Here is a 23,702-nt window from a genome sequence, read left to right as displayed (position 1 = left end):
GGACCACTCGCCCTTGCTTGGTTATTTACAGAATCACTCAAATTGCTCTGATCTCACTTGGGGCTGCACCAGCCACAGGTAAGAAAGAAGGGAAGTTGTCTTCAAGACAGCTTCTTCCTCCATCTTACATGGAGGATTACATGCAACCTATATAATCCACAGCTCAGAGAGAAAAGTGGTTAAAAAACAATCCATCTGCACTTGCCTTAATGACTACACTGACAAGAATTTTTTATTAAGGCCTTTTAATCAAAAGAATATCTACTGGATTTCATTTTCCTACATCTGCTATGAGGCAGATACTTGATCTGCTAGGCTGAACAAGTTGGTGCATATTCACGTGTAATAAATTAGCGATCAGAAGACTCTGATAGTCTATTCCAAAATTACATGGAAGTATAGTAACCTGAAAAGACTAACAAAGAAGGATGTTATAAGGGTTCAGAGTTTCTAAAACATCTGTTCTCTAGTACATATAAATGTTAAATTAAATGGAAATCGTAATTAGTTTACCACTGCTTCTCCATTTATTTCCTAGGGTTTTACAGTTAGCTGATACTTCAGTGATGATTATACCTCATTACTCTTAAAAGTAGTAGATAATTGTTAAATTGCACCATTTTTTTCCTTAGTACTCCAGTCCTAAGAAGCCTCCATGAAAACAAGAATGATAAAGTAATGAGTCAAGAATTGCCTTACGTATCTGCAACCGCTATTAGCATAGAGAAAAGAGTAACTTTATTCCATTGCATTTTGTACCAACTGCAAAAATCAGTCATGCAGTGACTCAAGCTAAGCAAATAAAGATTGGGGCAAATAGCAGAAGTTCTGTGATATATGCCTTTTGTAGTCAAACATCAAATAGTATCTGTCAAAATCAATACTGTTCTGCTATTCCAGGAGTTACATGATCACACAGTTTTGATGAAGAGCCACAATTTCACTGAAACAAGATAAAACCCCAACTGAATAATTGTCACCTGAAGCAAGCAGGCACCTACTCAAAGTCCCATTATCTGTGTGTTAGCTGAGACTATCAAACCATGCAAAATCCTTCCTTTTGAAATAAAATCCCCTAACCACAGGTTTAGCAAAAAATGTGTAACACTCTCCTAATTAAGCTGCTCTGCTCTAAAATAGTTTTTCTCCCACCTGCATACAGCAGCCTAGACATATCATATACCATGCAGAAGTCTATGCCAGAAGTGAGAAACTCTAATCACTGTCAAGACTATGCCATGTCCTGGAAGAATTAGAGAGATTGACTCTGTGTTACAAAACTTTCCAAAACAGAAGAAATGCTGGTGTTTTAACATCTTTTCAAACCCCCAGCTGAGACAAGGCATTAACATGAAAAACTGGAATATTTCTGCACCATTTTTATTTTCCCACATTTCTTGTTCTCAGAAAACATTTGATATTTCAAAGTTCTGCTGTATTTGCCTAGAATGACACAACACAGTTTTGGTCATACTGAGGTAAAAAAGTAGCTCGGGTATCTGTCTACAAATCCCATGAAGCCAACGGCCACTGGAAGGGCAACCGACCAATATTTCACTGATTTCAAATCAGATATTTCTGCTCAGATCAACGGAGCCAAAATTGTCTAAAAGTTCAAGTTAGAGTAAAATTTTTTTTTTCATTTTTCTAGTCATAAAAATTTGCCAGTAGTCTGCACTGTCTCGTGAAACATAATTTAATGAGAAAATTACTTTTTGCAGTTGAACCTCACAAGAATATTCCTGGAGGGAATCCTCATTTATCTCTTCTTTCCAGTGCCCCGGCTACCCATGCCAGCTCCCTGTCCCATGGAAAAAGGGCTTCTGTGAAACAGGCAACCTCTTGGGACAGGAGGTGTAAAAGTTACCCGTCTGTCAGCTATGAAGCAACATGGTCACATTGAAAGCTTGTGAAATGATGTGACTCAGGATCTTAAACACTAGTAACACAAACTGCAGCCTCTAAAATGCTTGTTGGGCAAGGTGTTTCATCTTCCCCATTTGAATCCTCAAATTGTGTATTCAAGCTGCCTTTATAATGCTGAGGATAATAAGGGAGAAAATAAATCTATAAATGCTAAAACATCTTTAGATATTATTGTAATCAGGGTAGCAAAGCCTCTTCCCTAAGCAGGAATGAAAGACACAAAAAGACTGATCTGTACATCTGAGTACAAGTTTCTGAGGTAAATCTAAGTATTTAGAGTACAGTATTAAACAGACAGTTTATTAATTAAGACAGTAATAATCAGAAAATGCAACAAGTTGATTACTGAAATTATCTCTAGAAAACTTGTGTGTGCATGTGTGTGTGTGTGTAGATGCCTATGAATGTGTAGGGAAGTATGTTCACATTCTTCAGTTAAAAATAAATATATATGCTTGGACTTCCTCAGTGAAAAAGAAGTAAGTCTTAAGCTGTTCTTCCCTGCAGCTGAGCAAAATATTTCACTACTCAGGATACCAGTGGATTGCAGTGTTGGTGGTGAGATGAAGTCTGTGGGGGGTGGGCTGGGGAATGACAACAAAAATCTTAACCCAAACCCGAAATCCTTAGACTCTGCCCAGGAAAACCACTTTATACAACTGAGAATTTGCTAACATATGTGATTCATGATTTGACTCATAAAGTTCTGGAGTTCACTGGGGTTACTGTCAAGGTCAGATTACCTATGAAATACCAAATTACTATACCTTCCCATTGCTTCAGCAAAGCCCTTGGTACTGACCATCTAATATATTTATGTGGGAAAGTTAACACCAAAACCATCACATTCTTCTAATGTCAAATGAGAAAAATAGAGAAAGAATTTAAAAGTAAATCAAAAGAACATTCTTAAGAGAGAATTTTAAATTAAGTGATTTAAGGATGTGGGCAGATATCGTGAGTCACAGCAGTTAAATAGGAGACAGTTTCAGAGAGTCTTTGTTTATCATATTAAAGCTTTTTCTCACCAGGAGCATTGCTCAAAATTATTTATGCATACACCAGCTAAGGAGGGGTTTGCAATGGTGTGTTTATAAATAGGCTCATTGGGATTGCTCTGGAAGGACTGGTCTGGTTGGTTCTCACCCTCCTATATGTACCTAGTAGCCCTTTTTTGACCTTTAAACCATTTTCAGATGGTACTTTTATGAGCCACTGTACCTTGTTCCTTTTAATTACAGACATATATAGTGTAGGTTTACCAGTCTCCAAAAGAATTTTTACTTTCTTTAGCTCACATTTCCAGATGTGTCACCTATTCAGGCCTCCCTTCTTTTAAAATGGTGCTGGCAATAAAAGACAATGAAGGCAAAGATAAGGTACTTCTCCAGGTTCCAAGCAAACCAGTTTTATAATCTAATCCTTTGATTCTTATTTTATAAGCTGCCCTTATAAAAATATTAAAATAGAGAAAATAGAGTGGTCTATGAAAACTATGTTTTTATAGTCAGTGTTAAAATTTTTCTTGAAGATATTCAAAAAATCTGATGAAGTAACCCAGAAAATCTGACTCAGGTAAGTCTTGTGGAAAGTGAAGCCTAGCACAGAAATAAAATCCTCACCAGTAGGCTTTTTTCATCTCTTACTGCCACGATTTATTATCAGTCTGCATTTGTCACTTCAATGCTGAAATTTGCAGATATTGCCCAGAGTGTCTTATTTCATGAGTACAAGTGCTTATTTACAGGGAGACTTCAACCATTCTAACCCCTGCCTCCAACATCACTGTTTTACACCAACAACAGGAAAAGAAAAAGTACAGAGTAGCTGCTAATGCACATCACCCCAATGATGAAGGTTATGCATGTTATCTGAACTATTTCATGCAGATTTTGATTCCTAGGGCCACACTGTCACATATGCTCATACTTTCTCTCCCTCTTGTTCTGACATCTTCCTTGGCTCATATTTTGCTGTAATACACTGTGAAACTGCAATGATATGCAAAAGTCCTAACACTCATTTCACAAAGGCCCTTTCCATGTCTCTTGAGCATCAAGAAGGTCCTTTATGTCCATGGGAATGGGGAGTGATGTCTTGATAATCCTGTCAACTCCAGAGACCCAAACTTTTCCATCTACCACCTGAAATTTACAACTTGGTACTATGTGGTGCTACAGACCAAAATGATACAGGAAGACCCCTCAACACATATAGAGGCTGAGTTGTGCAGCCATGTTGCTCAATTACCAAGTTACTTGGCAACAGTTAATTTTGCTTTCCTCCTTCTGCATGTGTACTCAGGAGTGGAAGCATATATACATGGTGTACTGTACTTCACACTGAAGTGAGAGAGAAAAAAGAATCATACTAAGGATTCAAAAATTAAACACTCTTCTGATTTTATCAAAGGAACTCGAAATTCACTGGGGTCTTTGGATAACTGATTACCACCTGCCTCTCTAAGTAGTTAATTGAGTGGAAAAATGAAGTCCACCACTAAAAGGGACAAAGCACAGAGCCCTTTGGAAAAGGTGATGACACTTCAGCGGGGGAGCTCTCCAGGCCATCCCAGTATCCTTAGCCCTAAAGGCTGTGGGGCACAGAAGTAACTCCACAGAAAAATTCACCTACCGTATCTGCATTTGAGACTTTAGAATAGTAAAGCTCTGACCACTTGCAGCTTTGAAGCTGAAAAGGAAGGGAAAGTATCCGAACTGCAAAGTCTAAAATGACAGAAGCTGTCGCTGCAGTCAGAAAGATCATTGCTGTTACAGCTTCATGTGATTTGAAAGCCTGCAAATAAGGTAAATGGCACAACTCATAGTCTTTTTAGGTTGCTAACTGCTGCAAGGAAGGGATCTGCACTTACCATATTATTCTGAGTGCCTTTCTGGGAGTTCCCACTTTCAACCCTTTTGGGAAACCTTTCCATTTATGTTGGCTCTGGCCACCACAAACCACTAAAGCCTTCAGCACACTCTACTGAGGGTGGTTATTATGGGCATGCTGTGGGTGAGCAGTGATGTGTCCACCACCCTTCTCCCTCCAGTGACTTCTTGAACCTATTAGTCTTTGGCATTTGATAAATCAAACTGATATATAGAATAAAGTAGAAGGGCAAGGAGAAAGCAGATAGTAGACAGGGGAATCTCGAATCATAAGTATTTTAACACATTTATCTTTCAGTGTAGCTGTCTCCAAGGGATAACAACATCAGCATTTTACAATTATTAGCAGGGCATTTGTGCACATTTCATGAAGATGTTGCAGTGTCTCACAGGTGATAAGGAGTTGCTATGGTTACTATATTCTCTTAAGCTGAATACTAAATAGGTTCACAAAATATATATTCTTACTTGTTATGTAAAATATCAGTCACCCAGCCAGCATTAGATTATGCCTCCTTTTCATTTTGTCAAGGACTTTCCACTCCTTTATCTATCAAATAAAGTGGATTTTGATACTCGTTAGAGAAAAGAGAGGTCACTAACCACCTTCCTCCCTAAGAAAGGAGGACAAGATAGGTAGCTCATTATCTAGCCTGTTTATAACTAAATCCAAAAATAACTGCTCCACTGTACTAGAATTGTGAGAACTTCTATTTCAGAGGATTTTATGAGTCATGGAAACACATTTAAAAGGGAACAAATCTGCACTACACAAATAACTAAACACTAGCACAGCAATAGACCATATAGCTTTTAATGGTTTGAACTTTTTGTCTCACATTCAGATGCAGACCTGAGATTGTGCCATCATCAACATTTCATCCAGTGTTTCTTTCAAATCGGCTACTTTTTTGCCAGTGCACCTGAAGGTGATATTTAGGAACTCTATTATCAGGTATGCAAATCGGGAGAAAAATATGTCACATCAAATCATGACCGTTTACTAAGATATTACTCATTGAAAAATGCTTTCTTGCACTGCTTCCTTAGCAGGGCAGGTTTAATGGAATTACTGTAAAGGCATCAAATTTCATATTTTTATACCTGTTTGTCCCCTTTGTGATGCATCTAAAGGGAATTTTTAACACACTGACTTATTTTAATTTTACTATATTTATTAAGATATTTAGAATGTAAATAAATATAAAGTTCCCTAATTTTTCAAAACACTACTTCTTGACTTTCTTTGGGCCACCGTGATCATTATATACCCGGTATCTTATTTTGAAAATTTTTATTAACATCAACTGCCGTCATAGGATAGAACCGTGCTACGATGAGACTAATTTACTTTAATAAAGGCTCAATTTTTACTGAGCTGAATATGACTAGGAATACATCCATATGCCACTGATAACCTGACTGTGGTCAGGGGGAAAAACAAAAATAATCCTCCAACCTTGGTAATAACTTAGCTAGACATATTTGAACACCTGCTACTATAATAGTGTCAGTAATCAGTTTAGTTTTGAGAAAGGTACAGTAAAAGCAAATGTGCTTGCAACTTCCACATCTGCTTTCCCAGCTTATACCAAAAGAGATTCCTGGGAAATGAATTAATATTTTGCAGTTCAAGGCAGCAAATTTTTATAGCAGGACTGACTAACAGGGTACGAATTCATGGGAGATAATATATTGAGCAGATCTAAGTACTGAATAGGCACTTTCCTTACGTATTTCAAAGTATATAATGTTGCATATTTCTAGAACGAAAAATGGACATAACATGTTATGCTTGCAAGGTGTGACCATGTTAACAACTAGAGAACCTTCTGTTAAAACTATTAATATGTGGCTTATCACTTCATAAAAGCTTGAAATCACAACGCAACAACAATAAGCACATGTGGTACATATGAAGTCAATCTGCAAATACAATAATAAGCATTCAGCAAGAGGCATTTTGTTACTGTAGTTAACAGAGGTAAAATTGTCATGTTTGTTCTACAATCACCACTTTTGTTACCCACAAAATAACCCATCCATACTCACCCTGTATTTGAGCTCCTTTCTGAAGTGCAAGAATGGCTTTTGTTGCCCCCTTGTTCCTCAGCAGACACCAAACCTGACTTGGGAAGTTTGAAGGTGATGGTGAAGTCAGTCACCAGAAGGCTTAGGAATTTTAAGGAAATCTGTTCCCAAACCTACAGCTAACCCTCTGTTTACCAAGACAGAGATTCTCAACCATAAGAATTCTGTCACTGGTTTCAGTATTTGTGTTCTTATGGCACTTACAAGATAAACGATTATTGCAGGAATAAGCACGAAAAAGTGGATGGGGTGATAAATGTTGAGACAGAGAAGGGGGAAGAGGAAGAACTGTAAGTCTTCCATGCAAATAATAGAATTATTTAAGTTGAAAAATACTTTTAAGATTGAGCCAAACCACTAACCTGGCACTGCCAAGTCCACCACTAAACCATGTCCCTCAGCATGGTAGACATCTACATGTACTTTTAAATACCGCCAGGGATGGTGATTCCACTACTTTCCTGGGCAGGCTGTTCCAGTGCTTGACAACCCACACATTTATGTTAAAACAGAATTACAAACTCATGAATACCAAACTATTGCATACACACAAACTAGAAAAGTAATAGTAAGATGAGGAAGAGAGGCAAGGCTCAGGATAATCCCCCAAAACTGTTCCCATATACAACGAAGGGAGGGGGGGAAGTCTGCAGCGGCAAGCAGCGGGTTCGGGATTGACTTTTCAATGGTTATTTGTTGATGTAATGAGCTCCCTTCCCCCGCGGAGCAGGGCTGGGCGGGCAGCCCGAGGCGGGGCAGAGCCGGCCCGTGGCCGGGTCCAGAGCAGCCCCTGGCGGCCGCAGCTCCCGCTCCCGCTCCCATTCCCTCCGCTCCGCCCGCCCGGCCGAGCACAACGTGCGTGCCCCGATACCCAGCGGCTCGGAAAGGAGCAGGAACGCCCTGCGGGCTCCCTGCGAGGCAGCTGCGACACCGGTTCCTTGTCGAAACTGCACAAACTTTCTGGTTTTGCAGGGAAAATCTGAAATTCTGCAGTTTCGGTTACTTCTCAACTGAGCTTCAGATCCGAACTTAGCAACGCTCAAATAACTTTTAAAAACCATATACAGCAGGCAGTTCTGTTGATTCTTGCTCATAGTGGGATCTAAGTGGATCATAAGATCCACTTTCTTCTGAGATAACATCAACTCCATTTCTAAATTTTTCTAATGCTTAAAGGTGATTTCTGCATGCAAAGAGAAGACAGCATAGGTTCAAACTGGCAACTATTTTACACCTAGTTTAAATGACTATAAAAGAAACACGCTATTTCTGCATACCAGCAGTTGCTATACTACATTTTTTGCCCCAGCGCTACTATCACCATGAAGTCTCTGTGTTGTAATTCCTCTGTAGTTACAGTCTTAAGAGGCCACAAGAGTTTGCATACTTGGAATTTGTGATACATTTTCTTCCCAGCTTATGCCTAGCCCTTTGGGACAAAAAAATTTTCACCAGCTTGTGAAAATACAATGAAACCACTGAACCCTGACCATTAATGCAGAGTGCATTCCACACTAGCCTATAGCAACAGAATATCCTGACAGTCAGCATAAAGGGGATACAAAAACCAGCAAGTAAAATTTGGAATAACTCAAACCATTCATTTGAAGTATATGGATATTAATCCATCTTGCTCATTTTCATATTCCTCCTGTCTTTCTTGATGTAACGTCTTTTTTTTTCTTTTCTTCAAAAGAGGTACCCAACAAACTCAAACACTAAATTTTTGTATCAAACAAACAACTAAATTTTGAATGTCATGTCCAGACAGATAAGAAATGCATTCACTATTAGAGCACCTATCATAAATTATGACTCTGTGGAAAAAATATAATTCCATTAATTACTACATCCTCCAAGATTCATGCAAAAACCAAGTCTCCCCCTAAAAAAATGAACTTTTATCTCTGTCTGCACTCACAGATTTCTGTTGTTCATTTATTCCTAGATACAGGAATAGTAAATATTAGGGAATTTTGGCATAAATCCCACTATTTCCCCCTTTGTGAGTAATCAGTTCCATATTATTTTTGGGTGTGAACAGGCTGAGTCCTTACCTCTGTGCTCAGAAAACCTGCAAACCTAAAAGTTTTGCCTCCAAGCTTGGTCTCCTCTTGGAGATAGATTTTATTGATCTTACAAAAAACAAACAAAAGCAATACAACCTAACCTTCAGACTGAGCTTCCTCACCAAGCTTGTCTACTTGCAGTATTTCCTTTTAAGAATTCCTCTATCTTCAGTCAGTGAATTCTTCCTCTTACTCACACCTCTTTTATTTTAGAGGTAGTTAGTGAAACTCTATTTACCACAATAATTCAGCAGAACTTTAGCAGCTTTGGGGCAAGAGAGTGGGACAAGAAGAGCATCCTCTCACCCCTGTCTGTGTCTAAGAGCAGTGGTGCTGACAAATGACTAGCTGACATCTTATTGTTCTTCTTTTCAGTCTCATAAAAAAGACCCCTCAAAGGAGAACAAATTTTATTCAACTGAGGTTTTACTATGAGATACTGTATCTCATCAGCCCTGGTATTAATATGATATTATAGTGATTTAGCCTAGGAGTGTGGGAACTGCTCAGGGATGTGCTTATTTTTCTAACAAAAGTTCAGCCATGCTATTATTAGCAATCTATGGTATGTCATCAATGTCAAAGGCCAAATAGTTTCTTGAAATGTTTGGGAATCAAGTGTATTCTGAATCTGAGGAGTCTCTGTTCTCACTCTGCCATTCACATGCACACATAGGAGTGTGCTGCAAAAAGACTCCATCTTGCCAGTGTGCTCCTGAACACTCCCAGTGCATCTGCTTTAACAGTGCTCAGATTCTCAGCAGAACAAATATGAACTTCAGCGGCAGACTAACCTCGCCAGCCAAGCCTATTTTAGAAACAAGTTTCCACCACATACGTCTATATGCATACATAAGTCTATCTGCCGGTTTAGTACCTCAATAATACTCAGCCAGCTGCCTTAGCATGTCACCAAAAACACACAAAGAAAACACACACAGGTACATTGACATAAAATTCCTCAAGAAATTTTGTCAACAGGTAGATCAAAAAGAGAGTGTTCCTGAGCACTCTCAAGACCTGTCTCTTAGAGTAGTGTAGATCTACCACATTAGTCTTACAGTTGGCTCTTAACAGGTCTATGCTTCCTCAGACTTTTGGATTGAGCTTTCCCTTTCACATTTTATGAACAGAGAGAGGGTGACCAAGCAAAAAATCAAACCAAGAGAAGGAGCCATTCATTTAAACCCAGCAAGAGGTTTTTCAACCAAAAACTTTCTTATCTTTGTCATCAGGGTCATTTATAGAAAATGTAAGTGAGAGATGCAAGACACTTCCCAGAAATCAAGAGGTAAGACAGTGAAAAATCAAGCCCAAACCTTTTCCTTCCCGAAGAAAAGGTTATGTAATATAATTATTTCATTAGAAACAGTGGCCATCTGTTATACTTTGTAAAGAAGACGGGCAAACAATGTTAAAAACATCCATTACATGCCACAGAGAAGAGGAAAATATGTTTATTTAGCAAATGATAATGTTTATGAAAGATGTTTGATTAGAGGCTGGAATTTACCATCATTTATTTGCTAGAGCTCAGTCTAGAAGCCCAGTGTCATCAGTGCTTATTGTCAGCAAGCATTAGCAAACTGTTCCATCTCCATGTGAAAAAACATGATTAAGCTCTTGCAACCACAATATTAGATGTATCAGCATCCAAAAAACATGATATATGCCTTTTTACATCCCCTTCCAAGAAATATTTTATAGCATATCCCCAATCTCTTAGTACTTTTTTCCTGTGTAGTATAAAGACTTTTTTAAAAAAAAAGTCTTTAGAAGCAGAAAGACAGGAGGCATTTCCAGTGAAAAGAAGAGGCTTTAAACTTTCAAAGGAAAACTTTATGCAAGAGAGTGATTATGTGATTATGCATTAGAAAAAACTGAAATGGTTTGCTAATAAAAACAGGCAATGCTAAGCATGTAGTGTAAGTGCAAAACTGAAAATATGCCACTGTTTCTATTTTGATTGTTTCTCAGCAAATATATATATTTTAAAAAAACAAACAAAAAACCAATAGTGGAGCTTGTCTGCTGGTGCTGCAGCTGCCAGATGTCATCAAGGGTATTCTAATGGGAGAAAAGAGAATGATGCTCAATTGTAAACCGAGGTTTCCTGTGAACTTCTATTTGAAGTCAGCCCAACAACAGAAGAAGGAAATACATTTCTTTGTTCAACTCCTCCATAAAAACAGCTACACTCCAGTACTGTTTTCTTTGCACTGCCCCTCAGCGAACCCCAAATGGTTTACTTTTTGTTATGGTGCTGTTTTGCTACAACATAACTTAATGAAAACAATAGTTTTGTGCTGGAAATAGGACGGGAAGAGTAGACACAGCTTTGTTAAAATATGTATTTATATATATACATACACACAAAAAACTCCATTTGAATCAAAGAGTAGACATCCACTGGCTGATCCACTGTTCATGGACAATGCAATATTTCCCCAAAATCAGAATTTCATGTGTTGGGAGAAGCAAAGCAGAGGGATATCAAGGGTATATGTAATGGGGAAAATTTTCCCACATGTGCTTCATCCTGTACTCTTGCAAGCAAAAAAAAAAAATCTCTGAATAAAACTGTATTTTGCATATGGTAGGCAAAAGGGCTGAAGCCAAACTCTTCCCCTTGACTTAATTTGAAATTATGGGGATATAAAAATTTTCGGGACAAAGTTCTCCCAGTAGCAATCTACCTGTTCATGGGCTTGTTTATAAAAGCCTGCAAAGGCAGGCAGAACCCCAGTGTGTTACCATACCACACCTCGAGGCTGCAAATTCATCCCACACAGGTTCTGACTGTGAGAGGTCCTTGCTGAGGAGTGACACTCACCAGGCCAGGAACTGCAGGACCCTACACACCTGGTTGAGAAGACCATGTAATTATTATGATCACTCTCTTCAGAACATATTACTACTTTCTGCTGGCTTCTGAATTTCCCATAACTGATTGCACATTTGTGACTTATACATACCTGTCTTGAAATACCTTAAAACGGCCATAAAATTTTGTTTCCTCCCAGACTTTTAGTGATTAATTAAACATAACACATAATTAAACATAACATGTTTGAATCCATTTCAAAGGAACAGGGATTCTCTGGAGTGCATGTGGAGGGGCATGTGCTTTTTGAATGAAAAGAGTAGACAGAAATGCTTTTATCTCATTAGAATAGACACAGAAGCTGCTTTAACACAGCTGCAGCTGTTGGAGAAGAGTGTGCAGGCTGAGATGAGCTAATGGTTGGGTCCAAATGGGACAAGGGTCTTGCTCTCATTCCAAGGAAGATCGCTAAGGGAGAACGAGCTGTTCACTGTATAGGCCCTCCACCTCTGCTTTTCTCATATTTTCTAGGGATTTAATGCCAAGCAGCCACTCATAACCAACTTTGGCCACATCTGTTCCCATGAGTCATTAACTTTTATGCAATATTTTGCATTTCGTTACCAGTTTACATGTCCCAGCCATCCAATTTAACTCCATGCAACACTTCAGTGAGCAGCTGTATGAGTCCAGAGTACAAGTGACAATCCCTAACACACACAGTGTAGAAGTGGTACCAACTCCTGTCACAGGAATTATACATATTCTTGGTCATCTGTCTTGGGGAACATTCAAAGACTACCATAACTGAGATGTTACTCTGTGGGATAATGAGAAGTTGCCATTTCTTACCATTCTGTCACAAGGCTCAGGCTATTTGATCTTTTCTGTGAAGCCTCAGCTCCAGATACCAAGTCATTATGTGAGAACTGAAGATTTATTTTCTTTTTTAAAAGGGATTTAGCCTTTTAGACTGTTGCAGAGAGAGCGCTGACAGTCTGACCTGAATATAACCCCAACAATTTGAAAGCCAGAGGCTAGAGAAAAGGAATGCAAAATTGTCTTTAACATGTTATGATTTTTAAGTTAAAATATTATGATTGTGAAAGAGGTAGAGTCTGGCAGGAGATTAATGCTCTTTGAAAGCTAGCTCTTTTCTGCAGGTAAGAAAAGACCTCGCCTTATGCTCATGCCAGCCGAGGCAGGGAGCTCCTGGCAGGGAAAATACGCCCTGCAATAGCCAGAAAGGCTGCTGCAAGCTCCCTTCCTCTGTGGAGCAGATGTGGAGGAGGTTGTGTAAAACATGCTAACTTTCAGGTTAAATACCTGTTGCCTTAAACAGCCTGCTGACTCCATTGCATTCATCAGCTTTAGCTCAGGCTTTGCAATTTCTTTAAGTGGAAAGGACTAAAAAAAATCTTAGTTTCTGAAGCCAGCCCGCAAACTATCCCATTTCCCACACCTGTTTGCTGTTTGGAAGGGCAGATATCAATAAGACACTAACCACATTGTTCATGTATACATTACCTTTTGAAAAAAAAAAGTTAGTTGTACAGTTAATGTTACAGTTAATTTTAAGACCTGCCCTGTTGACTTATCCTGCAGCCAAATGTAGACAAACAGTTCTGTGTACCCATACGTGTGTGTACAGTTCTGGGGGTTATATTTTTCCTTTTTTTGCCAGTGTTGTACAGACCACAGGTGCCATGCCAGCCAGCTCTAGGTGCATAAGAGAAGCAGCCAGATGCAGGAGAGTGGCTTTGGCCTTTCTGTCTGGTTTGCCAAGAGGAGGTAGGTGCCAACGGGTGCCCCACAGAAGCAGAGAGGGGCAGCTACACCCTTGCCAGCTGGCTCCTGTGCCTCAGCCCTTCTCACCCCTTCCCTCAGCAGCTGGAGCAGCCAGTAAGTCCCTTTTCCAAGAGGTCTTGCCTTGGCTCTCCTTTGCAGCTTTTCTCTTTGTCCCAGGGCTGCCCTGTGGAGGAGCACCCTGACCCCACTCCACTTTGTCCTTCATGAGATGACTTTTGCCTGACTACTGGCATGATCTGAAATGGAAAGCAATTGTTCCCTTTACTCTAGCTAAAACACTATAGTTTAGAAGCCTTTGGACTTCTTATCATATCTCTTAATTTTATTTTTTCTTCAGCTCCCACTGTAACAGCAAAGTGCAAAATTACAGAAAAATAGGGAGCCTTGCAAAATGTGTCCCAGTCACTACATGATTAAAAATCCTGGGTCCTGCAGCAGCAGTATTCATAGCCCTCATCTCCACCTAAAAATGGGTAATAGCAGGAAGGATATGCTAACAGAGGTATATAGATATCTACAAGAATAAATAAATAAAGAAAGCAGTTCAACTAAACAATTAATGTAGAGCTGTTAAAATCAGATGTATGAAGTTTAAATGTAGTACATGCATGTGTGTATGGATGCTTGTAGGTATATAATATCTTATTATTATGATGATTACTTAAGGTCACCTCCCATAATCCTGTGTACTGTAAGGCAGAGAATAATCAGCAAGAAAACCTTTGATTGAAGTTATTCTATTCAGACTACAAAAGTAACAAGTTCCTGGCACTACCCTAAATCAAATCCTACCACTTCAAATGCAGTAGCAGACAGATACATATGTTGCTGCTTATTTTTACAGTGAAAATACCGAGTGTATAATTCCAGAAAGATTATATTACGTTTTAACAAATTAAACAATTAAGTAAATATAGTCAGATAAATTCAACCTTGATGTCAGTAACATGAAGAGAGACTGTTGCAAACAATGAGAACGATGCAGTCACTGCAAGAAACTTTACTGACAAAATGATTTAGAGCGGAAATTACAGGCACGTGCAACTATCATATTGCATCAGAAACAGATAATGAGAAGCCACAAATTCTAAAAATTGTTCAGTTAGTGAAGTCAGGAATACCAGGCTAAATATGTTGTCTCCAGGCAATGACTGACCCTTTCCCCTTCAAAACTTAACATCATTTGGACTCCAGAGGCTTATCACCTCTTGCATCCTCCCAGCTACTCCAAATCTTGCAATAAGCTTTATAGAGGAATCTGCTTGCTCAGCATTTCCCCTGTGACTGGGTTCTGTATGACAGGTCTTCATTGCACTGTGAAATTTGATGTACATACCTTGCTGTTTAGGTGACAGGGGGCTTGAAGTAGGGTAGCACAGGGAAGGTTCACCCAGGTCGTAGGAAGAAGCTACATAGGAACAGTCCAATATCTTGGAAGCACTCACAAAGCCAGTGCTTTGCTGAAGCTAAATGCAACAATTTGGTACTGAATTCAAGCTCACCACAAGATTTATCAGCTCAGGTGCTGCAAATATCCCCGAGTCCTGAGTGACCAGAGACAGAGCCAGCTCAGATGTTTCTGCTCAGCCAGTGCAGGTTGCCCAAAAGAAGCTGCTAGTAAAGTTTTCACCTTGCTTAGCTGCTTAGGAGTGTCTTTGCTCGAAATGACTGCACATATCCTACTGAGTAGCTATGTGTGTGATGTCAACACGACTAGACTAAAGCATTTGACACTAGGGCTAAAGCTGAGAAGGCATTTTGTTCTTCAAAATTAACACCCAGCTCTCTCTTAATGCTCAGAAAACAGGACCTAAGGGAAAAGAAAAAGCTGATAGTTTTAAGATAATGTGTTAAGAACTCTGAAGTTAAAATTCCAGTGTCATATTTTATGGGTGTAAGAGACAGAGGGAGGAAGTGAAAGCAGAAAAAGATAACATCAGTATTTCTGGCTGTTATTGCTTTTTTTAGTAAATCAAGCTCTGCTTTCTGAAACACTGTGTGATCTCCTGCTAAGCACCTAATGTCTTGTCAGCCTTCCTACATGCTCCATGTGCTAGCAGTATCTCATTTATTTCCTTGTAAGATGCTTTGAGCCATGACAAGCATGACAAGGGCTGTACAAACCCCGATTCTATTCTCTTATATTCTAGTTAACTTTCAAAACCAAAGTACTACCCTTGGATGCACACATGTGGCTTTGGCTGTAGCCATTGGGAGTTTTCTGCCTATATCTGCAGGGATAACATGAGCCTTTAGTCTTTCAAACTGTTCAAATATCGGGAGTGAGGAGGATGGGAGTGGGGTCATTTAGCCCTGGAATAATCTTTAAAAAATGCCTGCATCATACTGCATCCATTTGAAGCCCCTAAATGTTCATATCCACAGCAGTCCTGCAGGTCACCTGTCATGGAAAAGAAATTTCCCTGGACAAAAAGGTCTTAAAATATTTTATTACAGAAATATACTTTTCAGGCCTTAAAATAGATTAAATATATGAGAATTCCTAGAAGTCTATATTTTTCCCCTTAGGGGCGCCAGACTTTATTTACAAAGCTTATATATTGCAATAGCAAGGAGTTTTCATGGATGAAAAGTGTTCAGGGCATTATGATAGATAGGTGAATGGCAGTGAATGGGGAAAAAAGGACATAAAAGCTCCACCTGGCTGAATGGCATTAAGATTTCCCCATGGGAGTCATATTAGGATGCAAGGTTTTTCTCTACTGTTTGCTCTAACAATGGCATACATACATAAATGAAATCTCCCACAGAACTCAATAATTTATTTACTTCATTCTGGCCATGAATGTGATAGAGTAATAAACCACCATATCAGTGATAGTAGTTACTACTAGTGATTCCACACTATTGTAGCTTTGAAATAAGATAGCTCAATCTTTGTTTTCTTTGAAAGACAAAAAGCAATGTACACATGCAGCCCTGATTCAGAATCATATTTTCTGTTGTATGTATTTCCCAGTATTAGAAAGGGTTGATAAATGCGCCTTTTTTAACAGCTCTAATCTCAAGGGCAGAAGTAAATCTAGCAGAACAAGGATTCCTAATTTTAAAGATGCTAATGGCAAATACTCACATGTCTGTAAATAATTAATTGCTTTCTTGTTAACAAGTCCAGGTTTTCCATTCTTTGGTTAGTGACCCCAAGGGTTGTTTTTTCTATGAGATATAAAAACATTTAGGAATGTATCTTCCTAGTCCATAACTAATTTATAGGCTCTCGTGGCATCAGGTGCAGAGATGCAAGATTCAATTTGTCACCCCAGGCAATTCCCACTTTAAAAGATGGTGCAGGTATTCTGCAGAAATAAATGAAGGAAAACATTAATGATGTAAAACCAACAGCAGTATCCCCTATGGAGGTCATATCTTTCAAATTCATAGAGTCACATCAAGATACAGAATACCTTTTGTGCTGGTCTGGAAAGACCACAAAGCTCTGTAATGATCTCCAAAAAAAAAAAAAGGGAGAAATAACACCACATTTTTTATATGGAACAGTATCAGCTAGAGCTGGTTGGGGTTTTGGCCTGCTTTTTCTCAACTTTTTTTTTATAATTACTTTTAACTTCCTCAATTTAATCTAGCATTTCCAAGCTACAGCTCTATAGAAAGATGACAATATAGAAATGGCATAACAGGGTCAGACATCTAACTGAAATAAAATTAAAACATAGGCAACTTTTTCCTATTTTCCACTTTTTCCAGCTAGACCACCAGTCACATAAATATTTACTTTCTGTGTATATTCAGCTTAATGGCTGTGCTGTTAATGACTACAATTGTATTCAAACAACCATGTCTTCTTGTCAGTAAATCCCCACCTGCTCCACCAATATGTCTGCCTGGGACTGGTTCTTGCAAAGCCTCTTCTCATGAGGGAGAGAGGATCATCTGTGAAAGATGTCCTTAGCTCAGATCATGAACCCTAGAGACCTATTTGGCTCAGAAATTCCAGAATCGTGATCAAAACACTGAACCTCTGCCCTTGTTTTCCTTTCTGTAAAATGGGAGCACTTTGTATAGATTTCCTTATACTGAAAAACACTGTGTAAATGCGAGTTAGTTATAGTGGAACTACTTGAATACTTCTAGGAGGATGACTGACTATGGGGATATATCAACATGATGAATTCTGTGTATGATACATAATATTTTTATATCTTTTGCTCTTTGAAATATCTTGTAAGCACTTAAATGGAAAACCATACTACTGTAGAAAAGAGTTGTTCACTCTTAGGACTTGCAAATTAAGCATCTTAAGAAAATGATGCTCACACCACTTCACCGTATTTTAGTATTTTGCTTTGCTTCTTGATTACATTTACTTGAATTCAGTATTCAATCTACGAACTCAAAAAATCCTTAGAAAAGTAATGTTCTAAGAATGTTGAAAATAGGTGCTGCAGCTTTCCAGGGAAAAACAGGTTAGACATTAATAGACACTTTTTACTGCTAACAGTTAATTTCAAACAGTGATTAAATACTTTAGATGTTTCTCCTGTTTAAAAACTTTTGCACTTTATTTGTGTAGGGATGATTTTTTTGTTCTTTAAATGTCAAGATAATTCTGTAGACTAACATTATAATGACACCAAACTTAAGTCATAAGGAGAGACTTTTTTCACATATATTTAAACATTGAAGTTAGCAGTTAAGTATGTGAGCTTCTGCGATAATGGAGAAAGACATAAACCTCCAGAAGGTACGTATGAGAAGACTTATCCTTTAGAAGTAACAATGAAACTATCTGTCATTTTGATTCACAGAGGTTAGCAGAGGTTACTCCCCATTTTTAATTAGTTATCCAGTATGGATATCAGAAGGAACAAAGACAAATCACAGTTACTTCCACTGATGTTCCAGAAGAGATAAGGCTGAAGTTATAACCAGCTGTTAGAAAAGTTTCCTTCTGGATTTAGGGGGAACAGAGTTTCCAGAGCTATTTTCCACAGTTAAAAAAATATTCAAATTTCAGATACCAAAATCACTCAACAATCAGTGTTTGAAGGTCTCATAAGGTGCTTTCTTTTATGTTTTTCAGCCATTAAAACCTGAGATTTCTAGGTATAGTCATGTTACTCATCCAAACAGCCATTTTTAGTTACCATAGACTGCAGTGACTTCAGTGGGAGCTCTATCAGTATGTGATAAGGTTAAAAAAAATTATACCCATCAATTTCTTTGTAATTAGGTCAAGAAATCTTGATAACATCCACCTTAATGCAATATGGCAACTGCAGATATCTGCTGCATTTTTTGAATGCTTGGCTCCATGAAGATTAAAATTGCTCTTTTCTAACCTAAGATATTTCAAGTACTATATGTCAGGGCAATTTCTATAACTCCATATTTCAAGGCATGAAATTCTTATTTTATAATAGTAAACATTAGAGCTGCAATAATCTTAAAGGTTGACTTTCTGCAAAAGGATTCAATGCAAATTCTCACCATTCATCTGAAAGTTATGATATTTTTAGAAATGCAATAAAAGTATTTTTAGAATTACATACAGAGTACTCATTTTGTTTCGTGACCTGAGTTGAAGAGAGCAGGATGATTTGTACTACAAACATAAGTCTGAAGTTAAGTGAACACTTAATACCAAGAAAATAATCCTCTAAATAAGAGGCCAGACTGACACTAAAACCTACAGGAGAGGACTGAACATAATGCAGCCTTTGAGAGAATGTAAGAAATAATAAGACATTGGCAGGCAAATAGACCAAGGAAGCTTCCCGGGTCTTTTCCGCTAATAAATTCTCTCTGTTTTGGCAAGAGATATCTGTAATTTGTAAGTGGTTTTGATCTCAGGGAAACTTTTCTGCATTTCTGTAATGAAGGAAGACTTTCTGCAAGGGAGGCTGTGATACCAGTCCGTTTGCGTGGAAGGCCAGGATAGCATCTGACACTCATGTAGTGACTGGTACTGATTTCAAAGGTAGCTCTTATCTCTTCCCCTCAGAAACCAGGCAGAAAATCACAATGTTGTGCCTGAAGACAGTAGAAAATGTAAGGTCATAAATTGCTCCGTTTTGCTCAGATGCCAATTCCAAACAACAGAACAGATGTTTTTCTCCTTGTCACCACTAGCGCCTCTTGCACTAGCTATCATGAAGGCAAGGACAGAAATTGCACACGGTGTACATATTATTAGCACTTGTGTACACTTTTGATAGTGGGAACATGTAAAAAGAGAGGTAGAGTTTCTGGTTTCATCAATAAAAGAACTTCGTCCCACTAAAATGAAACATTTCATACCAGGATTTTCCTTTTAAAAAATCAAAATAAATATAAACCTAACATTTCCATCTACATATTACTGCATGTATTTTGCAGCAGTGAAAGATGCACAGAAAGGAATCAAACAGGGGAAAATTCTAAACATTTCTTAGTCTCACTGGGAGTTAGTCCTCAGACAGGCTAGCTTTTGAAAACAATATTTGATAGTATTCAAAGAATTTAAAAACATATCTGTATCAAGAAAGTTGATTTTTACTTATAAAATAAATTAGCTGCAGACTAGCAAGCCTTTAAACAAAGTATCAGGAGAGAAACTGTTAGCAGAGATGAAGTCTTGCCCAGCAGGTTACTCAACTACAAAGACATACTTAAATTGTGCTTATCCCAATTCCATGTGGGCTCCTGTGGAGAGATTCCTGGGGCTGTGTACATGTGGAACTAATCAATCAGATAAAACCATCTGCAGTTCTTAAAAAACATATTCTGTGCTCACTGTGATTGTAGAACAAATCCGTTATTTAGTATCATACCTGATCCAGGTTACAAATTGGCTGCCCTCTAATGAAGATGCTATGCTACCTCAGGTGTTCTACACACAGCCAAGCAGTTTTTAACTAACTTCCCTCATTAGAGCAATTATTAAGGTCTTAGCTTTAACATTGCTGTAGAAAACTGCTATTGAGGAACCTGCTCTTGCCTGGCAAAAAAGCTCAGGGTTGGGAAGATGGGCGCTAACGCCTTACAATGTGCTTCTGGCTAATTAATGTGTTGACTGAGCCTGTGTTAATCAAGGTCCATCAAACTATGCTTCATTAACACGTAAATTGGCAAACTCTCTTCTGCAATTGCCTTACCATCTGAGCTCCAGATATGGGCTTCAAAACAGTCAATAACTGGACTTGTAATTTACATTGTTCAGTTGGGGTATTTGTTTTCTGACATGCACAAAGGAATGGTGAGGTAGAGTGCAAATGTATATTGTTTCAAAATACACATGAAAACATTAGACAAACAGATATGAATAAACAATGTGGAAGTTTAAAAATATGTCAACAAAAGGACTTCATGTAAGTGATGCATAACAGGAAAACATTTCTTTCCTCAGATTAAAGAGGTAAGTACATCTAGAAGCCAGTTCAAATCATTTAAGAGAGAAGTTATACCAAACTAGATATAATGATAAATATCTTGAAAAGAACTGTTGGTTCAATTTCTTTTAGTTTGAACACATATTAACAGAACTTAGAATAACCTTAGGAATATGTGTCATATTCTGATGACCTAAGCTATAATGAGCATGCCTCATGTTTTTTATCAACTAGTCCTAGGTGTTACCAGCTCAGCATCTTACCAAGGCCACCTGAATCAGTCCAAGGAGACTGTTTTCTCTTGCTTAGGGATTTATACAGAATTTAAATTAAGGTAAGGTCTATATATCTCTCAATTGTTTGCAAAGCAGCCAAGTGTCCTAATTTAAGAATTCAAAGTAGGTGCCTTCAGAGAGAGAATAAATACAATTTCCTCCTTCCTGCTTTCCTTCTTCCTCTTATTACCATAATGAACAAGAACACCTTAGTGTTAGTTCATAAATAACTCAGCTCTTTTGCTTCAATAGTAGTGACATAATAAAATATGTTAAAAAGCAGCAGTTAATTCAAACTGTGGGTAGCTGTCTGTAGACAAGCTATTGTAGCCATTGATGACCTAGTCCACACAAATAGTGGAACCAGAAGAGCTGCTGGAATGGCCTCCCTGTTCGGGGAGCAATACATAGGTATCTAGCATCATTTTAGATACCCTGGCAGAGCTACTTCTCCATAAAGACAATGTATCCACTTGTCCTGTGTCATCTCTCAGTCCCATATGGGTGTCTAAGGTACCTTAATGCACATCTAATGGCACTATATCCCCATGTGTGGGCAACAGAATTGAACTATAGGTGTCAGCTGCCATTTGAGTTTGATCCTGCGTAGGCATTTACATATAGATGCCCAAGTTTTAGAGTCTTTATCTGGAACTGAATCTCACCCAGGTTGTATTGTACATGCTCCTAGCTTTCACTCCATCATTCTCTCAGCACCTACTGACGTTTCAAAACACTTTCTAGGCAATTTATAATTTAGACTGCAAAAGGTGTGGAGTACAGAAATAGTCCTAGAGAACAGAACAGCACTCAGTGCAAAGTCTAGTATTTGGGAGAGGTGCAGAGGCAGCCAAAATTCATTGTTCCTTCCTTTGTCTCCTGAGAGTGCTCTGAAAGCCTTTACAGTCCCAAAGCCTCAGCTTACACTAGTTCTACAGATGTTTGCGCTGGGTAAGAAGGACCAGTGCAGGAAAAAAAATATTCCTGTATTTTTGTAATGTAGATGAGTTTTGACTGACAGGTTGACCCTTAGCTTCCTTTATTTAGCACTGAAGTATGATAGTCCTGTTCATGGAAGTAAAAATAATCTCTATTCTCTCTGTATGCAATCCAGAAAACTTCAAAAGCCCTTAGAAGTCTCCATAGATGTCAGCTAACAATGTACTGGGCTTGAACAAACTCAGGTATGGCTGGAAGCTAAAAGTTCTTTGCCATTAGGAAATCACTGGTGGTCTTTCCCAAAGTGTCAGCCAAAAGACCATTAACATTTCAGTCAGTTTTAATTGGATAAGACCACACGTCTCTAATTTCACTCTGTATCAACTATGACAGGCAGCATCCTGCCCAGTCTGCCACACCATGTGGGCTGAATGTCAGCTTATAATGGACCACAAGTCAATCTCTTAAAACCTGGAATTTTATAATGGAAATGAATACTACTTTTCTACAAAAGACTGATACTTCAAAGATGAAAGATATTTGCTTACATCCAACCAGAAGGTACAACATGCTTGTAAATGTTACAGCTTTTCAAAAATGACAGGATATGGCCTTATATTGTAACATAGGATATGGCCCAGATAAGATAGTTGGGTGTTTGTAAACTTTGAAAACCTCAGCCGTATATTGTTACAGTCTTCCACAGATCTTGTATTCCAAGTCTTGCAGATTATCTGCCACTCAGCAGTTCAATTTCTGCTTGTTTACAATGGATTTAAAACCAAGAAAATCCCACGCTGTGGAACACAGGTTATTCTAAGGTGCTGGAGGAGTTGCACAACAGAAGGATGCAGCAGCAATTATGCAGATTTTCATCAAAAAGTTTTGAAAGTTACATAGGCATATCTAGAAACTAGAAGTACCATTTAACTATATATGACAAAAATACTCAGCGTGTTCTATATTCTGTTGCTTCATAAGTAAAAAAATTACTACACTGGTATCTGACTACTTTCACAGCAATTTAAAAAAAAATTATAAACAAAGATAATTTTGAAGAAGCATACAAAATCTCTTGTTTTGTCAGGCAGTCAAGTGGGAACTGTGTTCACTAATTCCTATCCTATTCCACCAGACTGGACCTCCTGATCCTTACTGTTTGTCACATGGCAGATTCCTATGAGAGCCCAGGTGCATTTTCTTTCAGTTAAGAATAAGACAAGTAGAACTCTTTTAGAGTGTCTTAGCCTGACTTACTGACACATTCACTTCAGGTAGTAATTCCTAGAAAGATGGGTAGCCATGAGGCCTAAACCTAAGCTTTTTGAATCCTCTGCTTAATAAGAAACATAGAAAGTGTTTAGTTAACATAGAAGATATATGACATTAGCATGAGTCCTTACTGATCTGTTCAAACAATAACTTTTACAGTGATGGAAGTAAGTACAAGAATACTAACAAAACCAGCTGGAAAATAATTTGCAATCTGCCAAGTGTATTTTAATAAATTGTTGTTAATATTTATATAT

At 38.2% G+C, this 23,702-nt stretch overlaps 1 protein-coding gene across 1 annotated transcript in view; it reads right to left on the bottom strand.

Annotated features, from left to right (window-relative positions):
• MID1 (midline 1) overlaps positions 1 to 23,702 on the bottom strand; it is a 242,120-nt gene that overhangs the window by 146,568 nt on the left and 71,850 nt on the right. The gene's annotated exons all lie outside the window — the stretch shown is intronic.

Source organism: Corapipo altera, unplaced genomic scaffold (genome assembly GCF_003945725.1).
Source record: "Corapipo altera isolate COAL_440 unplaced genomic scaffold, ASM394572v1 0, whole genome shotgun sequence".
NCBI classification, from domain to species: Eukaryota; Metazoa; Chordata; class Aves; order Passeriformes; family Pipridae; genus Corapipo; species Corapipo altera.
This window is presented reverse-complemented; position numbering and strand designations above follow the sequence as displayed.